We start from the raw sequence: 6,950 nt of genomic DNA, 5'->3' as shown, positions 1-6,950 counted from the left end.
CTCTCTCCCCAGCGGTCTAAGATCGCGGTGTTTGAGAAGATGTGGTCGTACATGAAGTCGGCCGACCCCTCAGTATTCGTGAAGACCACAGACGAGGGAGTGATGAGGGTGAGGAAGTCTAAAGGGAAGTATGCCTACCTGTTAGAGTCCACCATGAACGAGTACATCGAGCAGAGGAAACCCTGTGACACCATGAAGGTGGGGGGGAACCTGGACTCTAAAGGATACGGTATCGCCACGCCCAAGGGCTCACCCCTCAGGTAATGACGTGGAACTGCACCTCTGCCTCAGAGCTGGAATGGCTTAGCCAGCCTTTTTTGCATGCAGATTGTTTGTATGGAGATACTAGATACATCCCTTTTCCCTATATTGTGCATTACTTTTGACCAAGTTCCACAAGGTGCTGGTCAAAAGTAGTGAACTATGTAGGGAATAGGGTGCCATAGGGCTCTGGTCTAAAGTAGTGAACTATGTAGGGAATAGGGTGCCATAGGGCTCTGGTCTAAAGTAGTGAACTATGTAGGGAATAGGGTGCCATNTAGGGCTCTGGTCTAAAGTAGTGAACTATGTAGGGAATAGGGTGCCATAGGGCTCTGGTCTAAAGTAGTGAACTATGTAGGGAATAGGGTGCCATTTGAGATGCATGCACTATAAACATCAAACACTTGACACGCTGTTTTGTGTCATAAGCAGCATGTATGACCTACTGTTAAAAGGTGTCTTTATATTTTCACAATGGTAATTGGTGTAACCTCTATGACTACTGCAGAGCTGTATACAGTGGTAATTGGTGTAACCTCTATGACTACTGCAGAGCTGTACACAGTGGTAAGTGGTGTAACCTCTATGACTACTGCAGAGCTGTACACAGTGGCAAGAAAAAGTATGTGAACACTTTGGAACTACCTGTATTTCGGCATAAATTGGTCATAAKATTTGWRCTGATCTTCATCTAAGTCACAACAATAGACAGACACYGTGTGCTTAAACTAWTAACACACAAATTAWTGTATMTTTCTTMTCTATYTTGAATATATCATTTAAACATTCACAGTTTAGGTTGGGAAAAGTATGTGAACCCCTAGGCTAATGACTTCTCCAAAAGCTAWTTGYAGTCAGGAGTRAGCTAACCTGAATTTCAATCAATGAGATGAGATTGGAGATGTTGGTTAGAGCTGCCRGCCCTAAAAAAACACTCACACATTTTGAGTTTGCTATTCACAAGAAGCATTGCCTGATGTGAACCATGCCTCAAACAAAAGAGATCTCCGAAGACCTAATATTAAGAATTGTTGACTTGCATGAAGCTGGAAAGGGTTAAAAAAGTATCTCTAAAAGCCTTGATGTCCATCAGTCCACGGTAAGACAAATTGTATATAAATGGAGAAAGTTCATCACTGTTGCTACTCTCCCTAGGAGTGGCCGTCCTGCAAAGATGACTGCAAGAGCACAGTGCAGAATGCTCAATGAGGTTAAGAAGAATCCTAGAGCGTCAGCTAAAGACTTAGTCTACGATACGTAAAACACTYAACAAGAATAGTGTTCATGGGAGGACACCACGGAAGAAGTCACTGCTGTCCAATAAAAACATTGCTGCACATTTGAAATTCGAAAAAGAGAACCTGGATGTTCCACAGCGCTACTGGCAAAATATTCTGTGGACAGATGAAACTACAGTTGAGTTGTTTGGAAGGAAAACACAACACTATGTGTGGAGGAAAGACACATCACACCAACCTCAAAACCTCATCCCAACTGTAAAGTATGGTGGAGGGAGCATCATGGGGAGGAGGGGCTGCTTTTCTGCCTCAGGGCCTGGACAGCTTGATATCATCGACGGAAAAATGTATTCCCAAGTTTATCAAGACATTTTGCAGGAGAATGTTAGGCTATCTGTCGGCCAAATGAAGCCGTTCAATAAAGACATGAAAACATATTGTTTGTGTGTTATTAGTTTAAGCAGACTGTGTTTGTCTATTGTTGTAACTTAGATAAAGATCAGATCAAATTTGATGACCAATTTATGCAGAAATCCAGGTAATTCCAAAGGGTTCACATACTTTTTCTTGCCACTGTATCTCTGTGTCTGTGTAACCTCTATGACTACTGCAGAACAGTATATATTTGTGTCTGTGAGAGCTGAAGCCTTGCTATGCCCTTGACATCCACCTCTTGGGCCTTGGTCAGGCTGACAGGACTCTGAGTGCTTACAGAAGTGGTCTGTGGAAATCTGACCCCCACTTTCTTTCCTCCCTCCTTCAGAAGCACTTGTTCTCCTCTCCTTTACTCCTCTCTCCTTGACTCTCCTTTCTTCTCGTCTCTTCTCCTCTGTTCTCCTCTGTTCTCATCTGTTCTCTTCTGTTCTCTTCTGTTCTCTTCTGTTCTCCTCTCTTCTCCTCTCTTCTCCTCTCTTCTCCTCTCTTCTCCTCTCTTCTCCTCTCTTCTCCTCTGTTCTCCTCTGTTCTCCTATGTTCTCTCTGTGTGTTGTGTTCTAGTGCAGTTTTATTTGGCCTGGTTCCTTTGAATCCTCAACTATGGTCTCTCTCTCTCTCTCTCTGTCTCTCTTTCTCTCTCTGTCTTTCTCTCTGTCTGTCTCTTTCGCTCTCTTTCGCTCTCTGTCTCTCTCTCACCCTCTCTGTTTCTGACTTCAGACAAGCAATCACACAAACACACACACACAGCTCTCATAAACAATGTATCTGGGCAGAAGCTCTGTGGGACTATTTAAACCGACGTCTGTCTAGTGTTTTCACTCTACTCCTGTAAGCACTCAGATCATCAATGCAGACTGATGTTATGAGGCTTTAATGAGAAATGATTAGAAAAACTGATTTTGTATTTGTCATTATTTGTATTATTTGGTAATAGCTACAGCAGGCAACTCAACACCCGCCTAACCTCACCTCTCATGACCACAGTCCATGTTTTCTATGTATTCTGTTCCAGAAAGGGCTTGGAGGGGTCCTAATCTCCATGTATTCTGTTCCAGAAAGGGCTNGCACATCATCATCTGCACATCTATCACTCCAGTGTTAATACTAAATTCTAATTATTTCGCCTCCATGGCCTATTTATTGCCTTACCTCCCTAATCTTCTACATTTGCACACACTGTACATATATTTTTCTATTGTGTTATTGACTGTACGTTTGTTTATGTGTAACTCTGTGTTGTTGTTTTTGTCGCACTGCTTTGCTTTATCTTGGCCAGGTCGCAGTTGTAAATGAGAACTTGTTCCTAACTGGCCTACCTGGTTAAATAAAGGTGCATTTAAAATAAATAAAATAATAAATATAGACTCAATGGTTGCTAAAATGGGAAGAGATCTGTCCATGAATGTGCATTGCTCTGCCTTCTTGACATCTCAGTCGACCAGACAGGTCCTACAGGCCCTAGTTTTGTCGCACCTGGACTACTGCCCAGCTGTGTGGTCATGTGTGGCGAAGAAGGACATAGGTAAATTGCAGATGGTCCAGAAAAAGCAGCACGTTTAGCACTTAGATGTACACAAAGGGAAAGTGTCAGTAACATGCATGTCAGTTTCTACTGGCTCAAAGTTGAGGAGGGATTCACTGCATCACTATTGGTCTTTGTGAGGTGTTGATGTGTTGAAGGTAGTGAACTGTCTGTTCAAGCAGTTGGCTCACAGTTCAGACACTCATCGGTACAACACAAGACATGCAACCAGAGGTCTCTTCACAGTCCCCAGATCCAGAACAGAGGCTGTAAAACGCACAGTATTAAATAGAMCCATGACTACATGGAACTCTGCCTCRCCAGTTAACTCAAGCTAGCAATAAAACCAGTTTCAAAACAGATAAAAGAACAAAGGGGACTATGAAGAGACAGCCATTTTATATATCTTGTATTGTAATTTGCAATGTATTATGTATAAGACCTAGATATTGTGTGTATGTACTGATATGTAGGCTATGTGTGACGTTTTAAATGTATTTCAGTCCTTGACTTATAATAGRCTGTACTATGTATTATGTCATGTTACACGTGGACCCCAGGAAGAGTAGCTGCTGCTTTTGCAGCGGTTCATGGGGATACTAATAAATACCAAATACCAAAATTACAGCTGTGACTAAGTGGCCTCCTCTTCCTCCTCTCGTTATTAATCACCACCAGAGATCTCCGAGAAGAACCTAATATTAAAAATTGTTGACTTTGCATTGAAGCTGGAAAGCGCATTAAAAAAGCTATCCTCTAAACCTTGATTTCATCAGTCCACGTCAAGACAATTGTTATTAAATCGGAGACATGAGTTCATCACTTGCTGACCCCTATGAGTGCCTGTCCTGCAATGACTAGAGTGACTAGCAAGGAGCACAGCAGAAGTCTCAATGAAGGTTTAATGAAAGAATGCTTAGACGTGCAGCTAAAGACTGTTAGTCCTACTGTATACTAAAATCACATTAAACAAGAAAGTCACCGTGTTCATGTGGAGACACCATGGAAGAGTCACTGCTGGTCCAACTAAACAAACATTGTCTGACACACATTTGAAATTCGAAAAAAGATGAAACCTGGATGCCACACGCTGACTTGGCAAAATAGTCTGTGAGAGCAAGTACAAACTACCTGAGTTGAGTTTTGGAAGTGAAAACACACACTAGTGTGTGGAGGGATAAAACACATCAACCAACCTCTAAAACGCTCATCCCAACTGTTAAAGTATGGTAGATCATCATGAAGCTAAGAGAGAGTGGCTGCTTTTCTGCCTCAGCCCTGGGAACAGCTTGAATATACTATCGACGGAAAATAAGTAGTATTCACCAAGTATATCGAAGACATTTTCAGAGAATTAGTGCGCTAATCTTCAGCCATGAAGCCGTTTCAATAAATGACAAATGAAAACATATTGTTTGAGTTGTTGATTAGAATTAAGCAGACTGATCGTTTGGTCTATTGTTGTGTCAACTTAGATAAAGAAGATCAAAATCTTTGAAGACCAATATTATGCAGAATCCAGTAATTCCAAAGGTTTCACAGTACTTGTCTTGGCCACTGTAGCTCTGTGTCTGAAACCTCTATGACTACTGCAGAACAGTTATATATTTGTGTCTGTGGATGCTGAAGCCTCTGCTATGCCCATTGACATCCACCTCTGGCCTTTGGTCAGGGCTGAAGCAGATCTCATGAGTGCTTACAGAAGTGGTCTGTGGAAATTCTTCCCCCACTTTCTTTCCTCCCTCCTTCAGAACACTTGAACTTCCCTCTCCTTTACTCCTCTCTCCTGACTCTCCTTTCTTCTCGTTCTCTCCTTCTTCTCATTTCTCCATCTGTTTCTCTGTTCTCTTGCTTTCTTCTCCTTCTGTTCCTTCTGTTCTTCTCCTCTTTCTCCTCCTCTTCTTCCTCTCTTCTCTCCTCTCTTCTTCTTCTCTCTCTTCTCCGCTTCTCTCCTCTGTTCTCTCTTTCTCCCTTTATGTTCTCTCTGTGTGTTGTGTTCTAGTGCAGTTTTATTTGGCTTGTTCTTTGAATCCTCCAACTATGGTCTCTCTCTCTCTCTCTCTCTGTCTCCTCTTCTCTCTCTGTTCTTTCTCTCTGTCGTCTCTTTCGCTCCTTCGCTCTCTGTCTCTCTCTCACCCTCTCTGTTTCTGACTTCCAGACAGAGCATCACACAAACCTACACACACAGCTTCATAAAAACATGTATCTGGGCAGAAGCTCTGTTAGGACTATTTAAACCGACGTCTGCTAGGTTTCACTTCTACTCCTGAAGCACTCAGATCATCAATGCAGACTGATGGTATGAGCTTAATGGAGAAATGATTAGAAAAACTGATTTTGTTATTGTCCATTATTTGTTTATTATGTTGGTTAATAGCTACAGCAGGCAACTCAACACCCCGCCACCTAACCTCACACTTCTCTACCACAGTCCATGTTTTCTATGTATGTCTGTTCAGAAAGGTGTTGGAGGGTCCTAATCTCCAAGTATTCTGTTCCAGAAAATGGGCTGGAGGGGTCTACATTCAACATGTTATTCTATTCCAGAACAGGGCTTGGAGAGGGTCCTAATCTCCATGTATTCTGTTCCAAAAGGCTTGGAGGTTCCTAATCCTACTCCATGTATTCTGTTTCCAAAAGGGCCTTGGAGGGTCTAATGCTCCATGTTATTTATTCCAGATAGGGCTTGCGAGGGGTCCTAAGTCACATGTATTTGTGTTCCAGAAAGGGCTTGGAGGGTTCCCATAATCTCCATGTCATTTATGTTCGGCAAGACATAGGGCCTGGGCCAATCTTATTCTCAAAGGAGGGGGGTCCTAATCTCATGCATGATTTTGCCAGAGAAGGGCTGGGGACGGAAACCAGGTTCTAATCTACATGTATTCTGTTCAGAAAGGCTTGGAGGAGGTCTAATATGCTTCATGTATTCTGGTTCCAAAAGGGTGAGGGTTAACAGGTATTGTTCCCGAGTGGAGTCTAATCATGTATTCTTTTCCAGAAGGGCTTAGGGTGTCCTAATCATACCATGTTTGTCTTTCAACAGAAGGGTTGAGGCGTAGGGGAGAGGAGTCGCATCCTTCTCACGGTATTCCTGTCCAGAAGTCGCGTCCGGCCATGAGGCAGAGACGGAGGGATGCTGCCGAATACCCAACACTGAGGGCTGAGTGGTTCCCTAAACATCAAATCTCCATGTTATACGTTTCCTCAGACAGGGCTGGAGATGAGGTTCCACCCTAATCTCACTACTCGATGTATATTCCTGTTCAGAAAGAGCTTGGAGTGGGTCCCTATCCCTCTCCAGTACGCTATCATCGAGTGTGCCAGAGGAGTAAGGAGACAGCCATAGTGTTTTGTTACTGATGAAGAGAGATAAGTGAAGGGTAATCTGTGCGTCGGAAACCTGTCGTGATTTCGACCAAGATCAACGGTCCTAATCTCTATGTACCCTTCTGTCCAGAAAGGCCTGGAGGAAGGTACCTAATTCAGACATGTAT

At 43.0% G+C, this 6,950-nt stretch overlaps 1 pseudogene; it reads left to right on the top strand.

Annotated features, from left to right (window-relative positions):
- LOC112072858 (glutamate receptor 1-like) overlaps window positions 1–6,950 on the top strand; it is a 98,138-nt pseudogene that overhangs the window by 81,169 nt on the left and 10,019 nt on the right.

The sequence above is a fragment of the Salvelinus sp. IW2-2015 genome, unplaced genomic scaffold, assembly GCF_002910315.2.
Source record: "Salvelinus sp. IW2-2015 unplaced genomic scaffold, ASM291031v2 Un_scaffold2063, whole genome shotgun sequence".
NCBI classification, from domain to species: domain Eukaryota; kingdom Metazoa; phylum Chordata; class Actinopteri; order Salmoniformes; family Salmonidae; genus Salvelinus; species Salvelinus sp. IW2-2015.
Note: the sequence above shows the minus strand (reverse complement) of the source record. Positions and strands in the feature narration are given on the sequence as shown.